Here is a 15369-nt window from a genome sequence, read left to right on the forward strand (position 1 = left end):
ATATCAGTCCCATCCAGTGGTCCGAACAAAATGCTGTGGAACAGTGAGAAGGCAGCTAGTCCTGGATAATAACCTTGGGAGGGTTTCCTAAAGATGGTGCTAGTGTGCCAGGCTTTGACAGATAAGTGGAATGTCTCCAAGAATAACAAAACTTTAAGAGATAGCATCACTTGAAGGAAATGAGTGTGTGTTGCAATAACAAAGCTAAGATGATGTTAGCAGAATAATACAATTGCCCACTATAATTGCTCCAACTATGTTATTATTAATAATAGACATAGGAAGGGAGTAGTTGAATTTTGAATACATATTCAAAAGGGCCTTGCTTGCTAGGAATGAAAATGAAAATCTCTCCAAAGTGCCTCCCAGAGGGTTAGAGCAGAAAGAAGTACGTGTGACTCATTGGCTTTCCAGGGCATATAGACAGTAGTTTCCAGCCAAGGAGGAAAGTCACACCTCTGTCTAGAGCTCTCCCCAGCCAAGATGAAGCATATGCAGGGGGTGCCTGGTCTGAGGGTCTCTTGCAAAACTCCCAAAGGTCCTTGCCACATTGTGTCCCAGGGATGGTGGGGAAGGCAGGGATGACTTGCCTGAACACAGTGGGTTCAGAGAATGAGTTGGAGAACTGAGGGCGAGACCTAGCTCCTAGGGTGAGACCCAGCTCCTCCACTATCATCTGACTGACCGCTACCGAGATGATGGACTTCTCTGCCTAACCTTCACTTCACACCCACTTGAACAACCATGAATGTTGCTGTTTTTAAATCGAGTGGCCTGCCCTTGGAACTGGACATTCCATCTAGATTTTAAATGTCATCCCTTCCATTCAGTTTCAATCCTCAAAAACCTGATATGTGTGACCACCCCCCGGCCCTGGGGAGGTAAAAACTGAGGGTATTTCTTTTTTTTTTTTAAGATTTTATTTATTTATTCACGAGAGACACAGAGAGAGAGTCAAAGACATAGGTAGAGGGAGAAGTAGGCTCCCTGTGGGGGTCCTGATGCAGAACTTGGTCCCAGGACCCTGGGATCATGTCCTGAGCCACCCAGGTGCCCCAGAATGGAGGGTATTTCTGAAAACAATTTCCACAGTATTGCGAGAGACAGCACTTTACTCTCACTGTCATGCTAGGCTTCCTTTTAAAAAGCCCCCTGTGCCAACAGAAGTTAATACGGTCTTTCCTTTTCCGTGGCCCATACTGGAGAGGAAGGGCATTAACTCAAAGTTGCTCTACACAGATTTGGTAAATGGTTGTTTTGGAGGCCCCTCCTTTGGGATATTTTCTGTCCCTCCCCTTCCCTTCTTGGAAAGGGAGACTTTATGTCTTTATGTTCATCACCACCACCTGGGTGATGGTGGTGGCAGGCAGACAGCCGGCTGCCCATGGACAGCAGGAAATGCATCACTCACAAAGCAGGCAGCCCCATATACCAGCTGCTGCAGGGAAACAGGAAGTGCAGGATTTGAGTGGTTCCAAACTAATCTCTAGCTTTCTCCTGACGTTGAAGAGATGTAACCATACACATCTCTTAACCATAGCACAGTCACATAAGCTGTGATCACTTCCTGTAAAGTACCACATTCCGGGGAGAGGATTGAGAATTATCAAGCCACATCTACGTGCCCTGGCCTGCACCCACAGCTTTGTATGAGTTGTCTTACATAATCTGCACAGTATCATGAAGAAGTGTTATTATGGCCATTTCATGGATGAGGTAACTGGACCCCAAAGATGAAGTGACGTGATCCAACTAGTAATTGGTAGAGCCCAAGGTGGGGGTTATGCTGCTTCTCTGGAGGATGACCAGTCTCCTGTGCAGAGGCAGTGCTGCACATGCACAGGTTTTGAAGCCCTCTCAGTCTCCCCTGCACGTGTCATCCTGGGTGAACAGGCACTTCAGCCTCACTTGTTCAAGGTTGAATTAACAGTTTTCTCTTCAGTTTTGCATCTCTTATTATTAGGTGTATCTTTAACCAAATGCCTGGGTAGCAGCTAAGCTCCAGCTTCTAGAGCCAGACCATATGGGTTGGAATTTTGGATCAAACCATGGATCATCAGTTAGTGGGTGAGCTTGGGAAAGTTACTTAATCTCTCTGTGTTTTAGTTTCCTCATTTGTAAAATTGAAATAAGCATCCTATCTACTTATAGGCTGAGGGAGGCTTGAATGACTCCACAGGTATGAAGCAGCAGGCACATATGCTATGTAAATGTTCTGTGCCTTGGCCACTATAGTCCCAAGGCAGCCTTGTCAGTTATTGTTGAATGTCCCTTGTTCCTCTCTCTGGATCTCTCTGGGGCTGGCCAACTTTACTCATACATGGGTTTTGAAGCCATCTCTTTCTTCCTAGCCTGTTGCTGTTACCTTCACTGTGTCCGTCCACTTCCTCCCCTTTGTGACCGGTATCTTGCCTCCCTATTTATCACCTGCTATCCTGTCTTTCTACAAGCAAATCTAACTGTGACATCTGCTTAAAAAACTAGTTTGTCTCCCCATTGCCCAAGGGATCACTCCCTGACCCCTTAGTCTGGAATTTTCATTGCTTCCTAGTTTGGCTTGTTCACAGGTATGTTTGTCTCTCTTCTTGCTTGTACTGTCATCTCTTGGCCTCCATCTGTTCCACTTTCTCTAAAGACACATGCGATTTCATACTTCTCCCCTTGTCTGCTCTGTTCCCTCTCTCAGATGTCATTCTCTTTCTTTTCTTGGCAAACTCATACTCCTTTGCTTTTGTCCTTTAAGAGCCATTGTGAGCTCTTCTGGGAGCCTCAGGATGTATACTCTGGCTCCTGCCCACCCCGGAAGAACTTCCAGTGAAGCAGTCTCAACCTTCCCCTCAAAGCTTCCTGCTCCATTCCCCACCATTTTATGAGTTTCTTACGTATTTCTGTATCCCTAGCATCTCGCGGACATCCTCACCCGGGGAAAGTACTTGGTGTTTGTTGATTAAAAGCTTATATAACATTTGGGGCTGGGAAGGAGAATAAGGCCCCTAACCTTTTAGTTTTTGAAAAGGACACAAGTAAAGAATGCATCAAGGTCAGTATATGTATGGCTTTGGATCCCACAAATGTTTCAAAAATAGGTCCTAAAAGTTTTTCTAAGATGGGTTGGTTCTAATGACACTTTCCTTTCAACCCTATTTGCTTTCAAAGCCCAGGTGTGCATGCTTATAGGGAAATTGATTCAGTGAGCTTTGAGGTTTTTTAAAAATAATGAATCCTATCTTTGTGGGAGCCCGTCAGAAATCCAGGATGCCTGGATTAAACCTTCCAAAGAACAGGAAGTCTCTATTTAAAAAAAATGCAAACAAAGACAAATAAATGGGCTTAAGCCCTAAGGATTTTAACATGACTGAAAATCCAGGCCCAGGAGATTCTGTGGTTTCTGGGAGAGAGAGTCCTTTTCCACCTGCCTCCGCTAACACAGACTACTGGAACGTAAGTGAATTTGGTTTGGATTTGCCTTCTGCTTCATTAAAAAAAAAAAAAAAAAAAAAAGGCATTTAAAATAAGTGGGTCAGGATAAAGATGATCTCAGCTTCACTTTTGGATATGTGATTATTTGGGTTAAAATTGGAGAACTTCAGATTACAGCTCTGTTCTTTTGCAAATGATAAACCTGGAGTCCAGGGGAGTCCAATAAGTTGTCTGAGGGCCCCCTTCCCACAATCCTCCTTTTCACACCCTCTCTGTCTCCACCTGCTTTCCAGAAGCCCCCAGCCCCCTGGTGTCTGATTGGGGACTGAACTTGGGTTCTTTGCTCTTCAGCCAGAGTTTTCTCTAGAGCTTGGAAGAATAATTTCCTCTGTTTTCTCTGGAGCCCTCACCCACTTGCCTTCCTGTCCTGGCTGCCCCATCTGTGGCCACATTTCATGTCACTCCATAAGAAGCACTGTCAGATGCTCTTTAAGAGAAGGGGTCTTGGGAAAGAGCCTGGTAGCCTTTGAAGGGCCTCTAGCAAGGAGCTGGGCCCAGAGCTGTGGGCTATGCAACCATGGCAGCCAGGGCAGGTCATAAGAAAGAACCTGTGGCTGAGGGGGACAGGCCTGGCAGCTGATTTTTTTTTTCCAGCACTATCTCTGTGTTAAGGGAACCACTTCCCAGGCTGCAGCATTGAGCAAGAATAATCCAATTCAGCAAATATTCATCAATGACCACTGTGTGCTGGGTACTGCATAAATTCTGGGAAAAAGATAGGGTGTGATTCCCGCATTTGTCAAGCTCCAAGCATGGTGGCGGCGGGGGGGGGGGGGGGGGGGGGTTACAGATGAGCAAACAATGCACCACTATATAAAATGATAGGTCTCCTGCTTGCAGGATGAACACAGTACAGCAGGGATGAAAGGGAGGAAGGGAAGATTTAGAGAGATGAGGGCTGAGAAGGCTGGAGGCACCCATAGGCCTGAGGAGAGAGGTGTAAGAAGGCAGCTGAGAGAGGGAGTAGGAGCTGAGGTAAGAAGCACGGGTCAGTGTGGAGAAGGGAAGGGGTGGGCGCCCTGGGCTGGGACATGCCATCCATGGAGGGCGGGGGTGGGGGGGGTTGTGATAATGTAAAAAGGGACCTGGCAGAGAAGAGCCTGGAACACTCAGGAACTTTCCCTCTAAGTGGAAACCACACAGTACCAAAAAGAAAGCACCGCCCTCGTTGCCTGTGACCTCGGTCCTAAGTCTTCAGGGTAAGAGCGTGTAGCATTCGATTCCTGGAATCAATTAACAAAGAGCAGTAGCTCCTTTGCTTTTGTGGCAGGCTAACAATACCTGGTCATAGTGTTGTTTGTTTTAACTTGTACTAGGCTATTTCAACCAGGGGATTGATGGTAAAGAGCCTGGAACCTGAGGGACAGGCCAGCCCTGGATGTGCTTTCAATAGGCCCCCTGGGGGAGAATCTCTTGACCTCTTCCCCTGTTTGAATCCTTCAGTGTGTCTCCAGCCAGTCCCTCTATTTGGTGTAAGCTTTACCCAGGGGTCTTCCTTCACTTCCCACTCCCCAAGAGGGCAATATGGGGCAGCTTTCTGTCAACACCTGATTCATCCTGCATTTCTAGAAAAGAAGGAGGTACCACGAGGGGCTTCAGGAATGTAGACACAGAGGAGAGCCCTAGACAGAGGGCAAGGGGATATGATGGCTGGCCCACCCCGAGGCCATAGTGTGTCCCTTCTCTGCAAGCTGCTGTGTGCATGGCCAGCTGACAGAGCTCCTAGCAGAAGCTGCTCTGGGACTGTGGACAGCGCTTGAGCTCCCTCGGTTTCAACTCCCTCACATGATAAGTAGGAAAACTGAGGCCTGAGGAGATCCAGAGTCAATGCGTTTAGGTAACCTAAATGTTTGGGGGAAAGGGGTAGTGAAGTTGGGGGGATGGGGACCAGGTGAGACAAAGACATCCCATTTCCCAGAACAGACTCTTAACTAAGAAGGTCACAAGAGACTAATGGGTAGACCAAGGAAATGAGAAATTGAGATGCTAGCCTCCTCTGACTATGTATTAGTCCATGTAGGCATGAGGCAGGGAAGAAAGTCCTCTGGGCTTTGAAAGTGCTCTATGGCTTGGGCAGAATGTTATCTGCTACTCACTTGCCTCCCCCTATTTCATTCCAACATACCTGTTGGAGCTCAATTTAAGTGATACTCTATAGGAAGTCTTCTGGAATGTCCTACCTAAGTCAACTTACTTGATTATTGGTCTCAGTGGCACCAAGTCCCTCTCCCTCAGAGCAGTTAAAATAATTGCTATATTCACCTAAACATTTCATTAAAATTTGTCCCCCTGTCCAACTCCAAGCCCCATAAGGACTTGAATCACGTCCACTTTAGCCCACCATTGGGCCCCCAATGCCAAACATAGTTCTGGGTACCTGATATATTCAGTTAATAAATAAAATAATGAATAAATAAGCTTGCTTGAGAATGAGAGGTTGGTAAGAGATTTAATTTAAAACTGAAAGTTTGAAATAACTACTGAGAGAAACAAGAGAAGAAATATATCAAAAATAAATTTAAAAAATAAAAAAAATTACAGGTGTGAGGCACTGTCTAGAATGGAGACCATGTCTTCATGGTCTACGGTTTTGAAATTGTCTCAGTCACTCAACAGATATTTGTTGAATATCCACGATATGTCCAGCTTCGTGCTTGTTACTGAAGATAAATGGACAGATATGTATGTCTCTCATGGAATTTCCAGTCTAACCATGGCCTACGGCCCTAGTGTAAGACAAGTAGTGGGACTGATCCAGGATAGAAATTATACTGGGTAGGTTCATTAATGGAACTGTAGTTGAGAATCTTGGGAATACTGGTGATTTAAAAAAAAAAAAAAAAAAGGCTGATGATCAATCCTGAAGGTTCAGGCTGAAAAAAGAAGAAAACTAAAGCCAATTAAAAAACAAAGAGAGTGAGAGCAAGAGTAGAAGGAAGGAAGTATGGAAGTTGGTGGTGGGGGGTGCAGAGAATAAGAGGGAGAGAGAGCAAGAAAGAATATATATTATACATAACAAAAGACACAATCAAACAGTATGATTCATGAAATAAATATGACACATACATCCTTTACAAATGTAAATTGGTATAGCATTAAAAATAAAAATATTTTTAGATTGGCTAACAGAACTAGATCCAATATTATGTTGCATACAGAAGCTATACCTAAAACAAAAAGATTCTGGAGTATTAAAAACAACAGCAGCAACAACAAATGACAGGCTGAGATATATCAGGCAAGGCAAAGAAAAAGAAAGCAGGAGTCACAATCCTGATTACTGATGAAGTAAAATTCACATGGAAAATATTAAAAGAAATAACAGAATATTTTGTGTTGACCTTATAATTCACAATGAGTATTTAACAGTTATTAATATTCTTGAACACAGCAACATAGTAGCAATGTCTCTAAAACAGAAATTCCAGGATATGCAAGAGAAATAGAATCAGACAACTAATAAAATATTTTAACTTATTTTGTCACTTCAAGACAGATAAAATGGACAAAACATTTAAAAAGAGATGACCTAATCAATGGAATTAGAATTTGTTGCTTTATCATAGTCTCTGAATAGACAATATCCCAAATTTTCAAGTACATAGGAAAAATTCATGAAAATTAACCATAGCTTGGCTGTAAAAATATTTTTACATATTGCAAAGAACTGAAAAATGTATGATTGTATACAATACAAATGTATAAAATAGATTTAATTTTTTTTTCAAAATTTACACAGAAAACTCCCCGAATAATGATCCTTTGGTCCAAGGAAAATTAAAAATACACATTTAAACAGGTTTTTAATGTTGCACTCTTTATCACAGCAAAAGACAGGAAATAATCCAGTGAATAAACTATGGTACATCCACTTCTAAAATGGAATGAGAAATGTTTATATACAATGCTGAAAAATGATCTCCAGTAATTAAGTGTGCAAAATAATAAACATATACAGTATATTATTATATATTGAAGAAAGGAAAAGACAAATATGTACACAGTTGCTTACATATTTTTAACAAAAATATAAATCCCCAAAGCATAAAAAAGTTATTAGTTATCTGCTTTGGGTTGCTCAACACTGCAGTTGCAACAAGTAGAAAAAAACCAAAACAAAACAGGTAACCTATAACAGATAATATTAGAAAACTGTCAGAGAGCTATGAAGGAAAACAATAATATAAGCTAAAATTCCAGATAGGAAAAAACTTTTGAGATTAGCAGACAATCACCTCCTGATGAGAGAAATAAAAGATCTAAATAAATGAAGAAATATTTAATGTTCATGGATTGGAAGACTTGATATTATTAAGGTACCAATAGTTCCCAATTTGTAATATGGATTAATTGCAATCTTGGGGCACGTAGGTGGCTCAGTCGGTAGTGTCTGCCTTCTGCTCAGGTCATGATCTCAGAGTTCCTGGATTGACTCCTGTATGGGGAGCTCCCTGTTCAGTGGGGAGTCTGCTTCTTCCTCTGCCTCTCCCTCTGCCTCCCCCCCCGCCCTGTCTCTCCCCCTGGTTCATGTTCTCTCCCTCTGCCTCTGTCAAATAAATAAATAATTTTTTTTAAAAATTGCACTATATGTTGGCAAATTGAATTTAAATTTAAAAATAATAAAGAAAAAAATAAAATGGACATATTGCTGTCTTAAAAAAAAATTGCAATCCAAATTAAAATCCCAGCAAGCTACTTTGTAGATGTTGATAAGCTGATTCTAAAGTTTTATATGGAAAGGTAAAGTACCTGAGACAGCCAACACTATACTGAAGAAGGAGGAGGTGGAGGACAAGGGTGGAGGAAGAAGAGGGAGAGCAGGGTGGTGAGGGAGGGGGAGAGGAAAGTAGGAAGATTGACACCATCTGATTCAAGAGTTACCATAAAGACTGTCATCAAAGTAGCACAGGATTAGTGAAAGAATAGATATATTGGTCAGTAGAACAGAATAGAAAACCCAGAAATAGACCCATGCAAATATAATCAAACTTTTACCAGGGAGCAAAGGCAATCCCATGGGGGAAAGGATGGCTTTTACAACATGTGATTTGGACAATTGGATATCCATGAGCAAAATGTGAACCTAGATAAAAACATCATATCTTTCACAAATTAACTCAAAATGAATCACAGACCTAAATGTAAAATGCAAAATTATAAAATTTCTAGAATTAACATGGGAGAAAATGAGGTGACCTTTGTTTGGTGTTGAGTTTTTAGATTTGATATAAAAAGCATAATTGGTGGAGGAAAAAAATTGATTAGCTGGACTTAATTAAAATGAAAAACTCCTGTTCTGTCAAAGAAACTGTTAATAGATCAAAAAATCTACCACATCTTGGAAAAACAATTGTAAAACACATATGTTATAAAAGACTAGTATTCAAAATATAGAAATAACTTTTAAAATTCAACAATAAGAAAACAAACAACTCAAATGAGAAATGGACAAAAATACTGAATAGATGCCTTACCGAAGAAGATACATAGATGGCAGATAAACATGTGAAAATAGGTTCAACATCATTAGTCATTAGGAAGATGCAAATGAAGACATCGAGGAGTTAGCAATATTCAATATATGTGGATAGAAATTGACAACAAGATAGGGGTGAACATTATATACAAATTTATAGGCAGAACTAACACTATGGAACTAAGGAGGGCTACATTTTATGTAGCTATCCACTCTATAATGGCTATGTGAGCTGATAAAAAATGAAATTATTCAGTTTTCCAATCACCATGGAATTAAGCTAGAAATTATAATAGAGAGATAACTACAAATACTGCAACTGTGTGGAAGTTAGTATGCTTCTAAATAGTCTATGGATCTAAAATAAAAATCAAAATGGAAATTACAAAATGTTTTAAACTAAGTTATAAAAGGCAACTTACCAAAATTTGTGGGAAGAAGATAAACAATGCTTATAGAGAAATTTATTTTTTTTATTTTTTTTAAAGATTTTATTTATTTATTCATGATAGTCACAGAGAGAGAGAGAGAGAGAGAGGCAGAGGGAGAAGCAGGCTCCATGCAGGGAGCCCGACGCGGGATTCGATTCCCGGTCTCCAGGATCGCGCTCTGGGCCAACGGCAGGCGCTAAACCGCTGCGCCACCCAGGGATCCCGCTTATAGAGAAATTTAAAGCAGTAAATGCTTATTTTAGAAAAGAAAAAAGGCTGAAAATCAATTATTTAACAATCTATTTCAAAAAACAAGAAAGAGTTAAGGCAAACTCTAGGAAACTCTAGGAAAAGAGAACATAAGAGCAAACATCAATGAAATTGAAAAGAAGCACACTGCAGGAAAAAAGAAACAAGAAAACGAAAAGCTATTTAAGATTAACGAAACTGATTAAACTTTGCAAAACTAACAGATCTAAAAAGAGAGAAAAACAAACAATGTTCAGAATAAAAAGGGAGCATTATTATAGATGCCTTAGAGATAATCTGAGTATTTTGATATACATAAAATTGAATCCATATTTTCACAAAGAAAATCCTAGTTTCATTAACGAATTCCTCCAGACACTGAAGGAAGAAACATCCCAATCTTGCACAGAACTCTTCCACAAGACAGAGAAGGAAGGGAACAGCAGGGAATACATCCTAACTCTTTTTATGAGGTCAGCATAATATTGATTCTGAAACTAGACAAGGACATTCTTAAGAAAACCTCAGACTGATCACTCTCATTAAATTAGCAAGTAAAAAAATCCAACAATATGTAAAAATTGTAATACCCTATGACTAAGTGAGCTATTTTGAGTATATAAGCTTAGTTTCTCATTATAAAATCGATCAAGAGTAATCAATCAAGTAATCACTCTAACAGAAAAAGTAGAAAATTATATGATCACCTTGATAGTTGCAGAAAAGGCATTTGTCAAAATTTAATGTCAGTTAGTGATAAAAGTCCCTAGCAAGTCAGAGATCTTTGAAAATTTACTTAATATGATAATGCATCTAAAAATCCCCAGTCTGGGTGGCTCAGCAGTTTAGCGCCACCTTCAGCCCAAGGTGTGGTCCTGGAGACGTGGGATCCAGTCCCACATCAGGCTCCCGGCATGGAGCCTGCTTCTCCCTCTGCCTGTGTCTCTGCCTCTCTCTCTCTCTCTCTCTCTCTCTCTCTCGAATAAATAAAAATATTTTTTAAAAATTAAAATAAAATAAAAATCCCCAGGTGATATACTCAGAAAAATATTAGAAAACTTAGTCCCACATTAGGAATAAGAGAGAGGTACCTGCTACACCACTCTTATTCTGCATTGTCCTGGAGGCAGTGCAATGAAACAAGAAAAAGAAATAAAAATTATAAGCATAGGAAAAGAAGAAACAAAGCTTTTATTATTTGCAGACAATATGATGCTGTTTACCTAGAAAATTCAAGAGAATTTGGAGAGAAACTATTAGCATTAGTAAATGAATTTAGTAAGATCCTTGGAGATAAGGTTAGTTTACAAAAATGAACTCTTTGTACTTTGATCACAAAATAGTACCAAATTAAGACAGAACATAAAGACTCCTAACTCTGGGAAACGAACTAGGGGTGGTGGGAGGGGAGGAGGGCGGGGGGGGGGGGGGGTGAATGGGTGACGGGCACTGAGGGGGACACTTGACGGGATGAGCACTGGGTGTTATTCTGTATGTTGGTAAATTGAACACCAATAAAAAATTAATTTATTAAAAAAATAGTACCAAATTAAATTTAGAAAATTCACATCAAAAAAAATAAAAACAAATCTAATGAAGACTGCATAGGACTTCTACACTAAAACTAAAAATGTTATTTTTAAAAAAGATTTTATTTGTTTCTTCATGAGAGACACACAGAGAGAGTCAGAGACATAGGCAGAGGGAGAAACAGGCTCCTCGCAGGGAGCCCGATGCGGTACTCGATCCCAGGACCCCAGGATCATGCCCTGAGCCAAAGGCAGACGCTCAACCACTGAGCCACCCAGGCATCCCAAAACTAAAAATGTTCTAAAGAAACTAAAGAAGATTTAAATGAATGAACTATATATTCTGTATCATTGAAGTACTATTGACAAGATGTCTCAATTTCCCCCAAATTCATATGTCTAATATGTCTATTCAATGAGATCCCAATCAAAATCACAGAAGGGTTTTTTTTTTTTAAAGGGGTGAGGGTAAACTGACAAGCTGATCCTAAAATTCACACAGAAATGCAAAAATTCTGGAATACTCACAATCTTGAAAAGGAGAAGTGAAGTGGGAGAACTTTACTATCAAAGATCACATGAGATATAAATTTGTTATTGGGTCAAAGGTTGACAAATTGAAGAGTTGAATGGAACAGAGAGTCCAAATCCAGCTCATGTATATTTATAACAGGTGATAGTACAGTTCCTTGGAGGAAACAATACCCTTTCCAGGAAAAGGTGCTGGGTCCATAGGATGTCTGTGGGTAAAAATTAGTGGCAACAGGTCACTCCTTTTACCAAACACAAAATAAATTCCAGATGGATTTGGGATCTAAATAAAATATAAAACAATAAAGTTACAGGAAAATATAATGATATGTCTTCAAGAAACTGGTGTAAAGAAAACTTTTTTTTTAAAAAAGGACACAAATACCATCCTACAAAAGATAGCAAGTGATACATCAATTTGTATTAAAGTTTAAGACATTGTGTTCATTAAGGGAAAACTTTAGGAGGTCTTAGCAACACATAATATATACAGCTGACAAAGGGTTTGTATCCAAAATATGTTTTTAAAAAACTTTATAAATTAGTAACAACATACATTTTTTACTATAATTTTCTAATATTAGCACTTACAAGTCCATTTAGCTTACAAATTGATTCTTTTCATTGGACCCCAGTTGCACAGGATTAGATAATATCTGGTTCATAGCAGTGTCATAATTGATTAATACATGATTTTCATTTAGGCAGTCAGTTCTTCAATTATTTTGTTATGTAATACACCTAGGAATTAACCCCACTTTAGAAAGAGCAAGAACTTTGAATTTAACCTATGTCTAGCCCTATTTTATTCCCTTTTCATGTCTCCCTGCTTCCTCCAAAGCAAGTTCACGATCGCCCTGGAAATTATATTCTTCTTGTCTCACTTACTATTTACTTGGTTCTGTTACATCAAGATATCTTCCAAAACATGTGAGTAAATTTTTGTTTTAATTAATTTTAACTTTATAAGAATCTGTAAACAATTTTGGCAGTCACTTTTTCATTTAATATTATATTCTTAAGATCGTATATAATACTCCATTCTGTGAATATGACACATTGTGTTCATCCTTTTTTCTACTTATGGACATTGGGTTGGTTCCAGTTGCTACTATAAATATTCTTGTATGTGTTTCCTCATAGTATCTACATAAGAATTCATCTTCCATATACGCCTAGAGGTTTAGTTACTGGATCACAGTGCATGTAAATAGTCAACTGTATATTCATTTTGCATCCCACAATTGTCTCTTTTTCATAGAGTTTTTCCAAATTATTTAACTCACCATGTTTACCAATTCTAACATACACTTTTCCCTCATATTTTACTTTAAAAAAAAAGGAATAGTCTTCAAATCAATGATATATTGTGGCTTGGTTGTTGGTATTTTGGTCTTTCTAAATGAGACATAAGATAGTGACTTGCCCTAAAATCAATAGTGTTTTAGATTTGATAAATATGATCATTTTCACAAAAACAAGCTTTTTCACACATCATACTTCATCACTTCCACACTCTAGTCATTTACATAATGCTAAATCCTATAATTAACACCACGAGTGCAACTGGCACAGATAAGCATGGGGAAAAGGCAACTGACTCTTGGAAAGCTCACACAGAGCTGGTGTCAGGAGCAGAGACCCAAGCAGGGGAGAGGGGCACTGCCAGGCAGTACTTAGCTCCTAGGAGCACTGGTCAGGTGCACTTTGGGGAGAAGGCAGAGAACATCCCTCACACATTGGTGAATGGAGATTCCTGGAGAGAGCTTGTAAGGTAACCCTTCGGGACGGCTTTCCCCAGTGCAACGCTGTGAACCATCCCTTTCTGCAAGTCAGCCTGATAAATTACAAGCGCAGCTGGTGCGGCAGGCAGCTCAGCCCCTGGCAGCTCTCCTTGCAAAGGGGAGGGTGGCTCTCCCTGACCTGTTTCAGTTGAGTTTGGACCATTAATAAATCCTCTCCTCAGCAAGACACTTTCACTTCCCATGTCATTCCTTCAGAAACCGGGAAGAGATTTTTTCAAAAAAAAAAAAAAAAGAAAGAAAAAAGAAAGAAACCGGGAAGAGTGATAACGTTGAAGAGAGGGATATTACTGGATCTTCAGCAAAACCTTATTTTTCTTCTTTGAAAACAAGACATTCAGATGAGTTTTTGTTATTTGCAGTAGCTCCGTGTTCTCAAATATTCCCAAATGCCAGGGTGATGGGAGTAAGCGAGAAGGACCCAAGGGCTTCCCTGAGGCTTCCAGTTCCAGGTTTCCATGCTTCTGTGATGAGCATTTCAAATTTCCAATATGAAGATTTAAACTTGTTTGGTAGTTTCCAAATCAGGAAGGCAATATCATGCTTCCAAAGGTATGCCCAGGAGGGAGAGAGGCATCATTCCTTTCTTGGCTTGCTCCCACTTACACATCAGAGCTGGGTGTCCTCACTTAATGCCATCCCCAGAGCATTGTTGCAGAATTAATTGTGCTCTTTCTGGTTTTGCATGGTGTCCACATGCGTTAAGCACCCAATAAATGTCACCATCATTACTTTTCTTCATTGTCTAAAGACAGCAGTGAGGTGGGGGGCATTAGTCTGTCATGCTCCAAAAAATTTTTAAAAATTGAAAAAATTTTTTAAAAATTTGCTCGTCACAGTGATTGGGAACAAAACAAGAAAGTCTGGTATACTGCCAACACTTCCCTGCAGTTTTCAATTTCTCTTTTCTAGGAATAGAAGCAGAAAGAAGAGGGAAAATGTTATTTGGCAGATAACCTTCCCTCCTCCAGTTTTGTTTTATTATTATTTTCTTTGAGGCATCACATCAAAAAAATGGAGAAAATTATTTTATGAAACTTCTTAGCTCAAAAAATTAAAACCACATTTCTCTGTCTGTGGCCTCTGACTTCTCAGAGCAGATGGCTCTGGCACAGCTCCCTGCCTGCACACCAGGATCCGTGCGCCCTCCTCCTTGCATTGATCATTGTGACACACCAGCAGCGCAGAGAGCCCAGGCAGAGCAGAGAAGCCCGGCGCTCCTGTGTACGCATAGACTCATTCAAGCTGGAATAAAATATTACAATCACAGTGGCTCTTTCCAAATATGTGTTCTGCAAATTGCTTTAAATTAGGGGATTTAAGAACAGACATTTGAATGAATTATAAGAATCAATTAAGTTGTAATCACTGAGTAGTTTAAAATACAGTTGCTCATATATTGTATGATTTGACCCTTATAGTGACAATATAAGGGCCATTAGTATAATGTCTTGCTTAACAAATGAAGGATGATTTGTCCAAAAATGCAGATCAATAAGGTGCAGAGCTGGAGCTTGAAACAATGGTTTCCCAGTGTCTGGGCTTCCAAAAGCCTGAGACTTGTACTAGAAGGGATCTCAGTTATAGCACTCACTTCCAGCTCTCACGACTTTTTTCTCAAAACTGTTTTAAAAAAATTAGTTATTCTGTATGAAACTGCAAAGGAAAAGGGAAGGGGAGGGAAGGGAAGGGAAGGGGAGGGAAGGGAAGGGAAGGGGAGGGAAGGGGAAAAAAGAATACCACCACGGCACATGATATCTCCACAAAAGGAACATTTGTGTATTCCTCCAAACCATGAGAAAGAATCCAGCTCTTTATCATAAATGATCTGGGAGAGATAGCACAGGCTTTAGAAAGCACATCACACAGAA

The 15369-nt window shown here is 39.8% G+C and overlaps 1 long non-coding RNA gene across 1 annotated transcript; it reads left to right on the forward strand.

The window, feature by feature from the left end:
• The first annotated feature begins 4342 nt into the window (after positions 1–4342).
• LOC125753889 (uncharacterized) lies at positions 4343–14734 on the forward strand. The gene is made up of 3 exons (XR_007406645.1): positions 4343–4455; positions 12538–12626; positions 14594–14734. It is a non-coding gene; the product is annotated as an uncharacterized LOC125753889 (long non-coding RNA).
• Positions 14735–15369: the final 635 nt, after the last annotated feature.

Source organism: Canis lupus, chromosome 28, assembly GCF_003254725.2.
Source record: "Canis lupus dingo isolate Sandy chromosome 28, ASM325472v2, whole genome shotgun sequence".
In the NCBI taxonomy this organism is placed as follows: domain Eukaryota; kingdom Metazoa; phylum Chordata; class Mammalia; order Carnivora; family Canidae; genus Canis; species Canis lupus.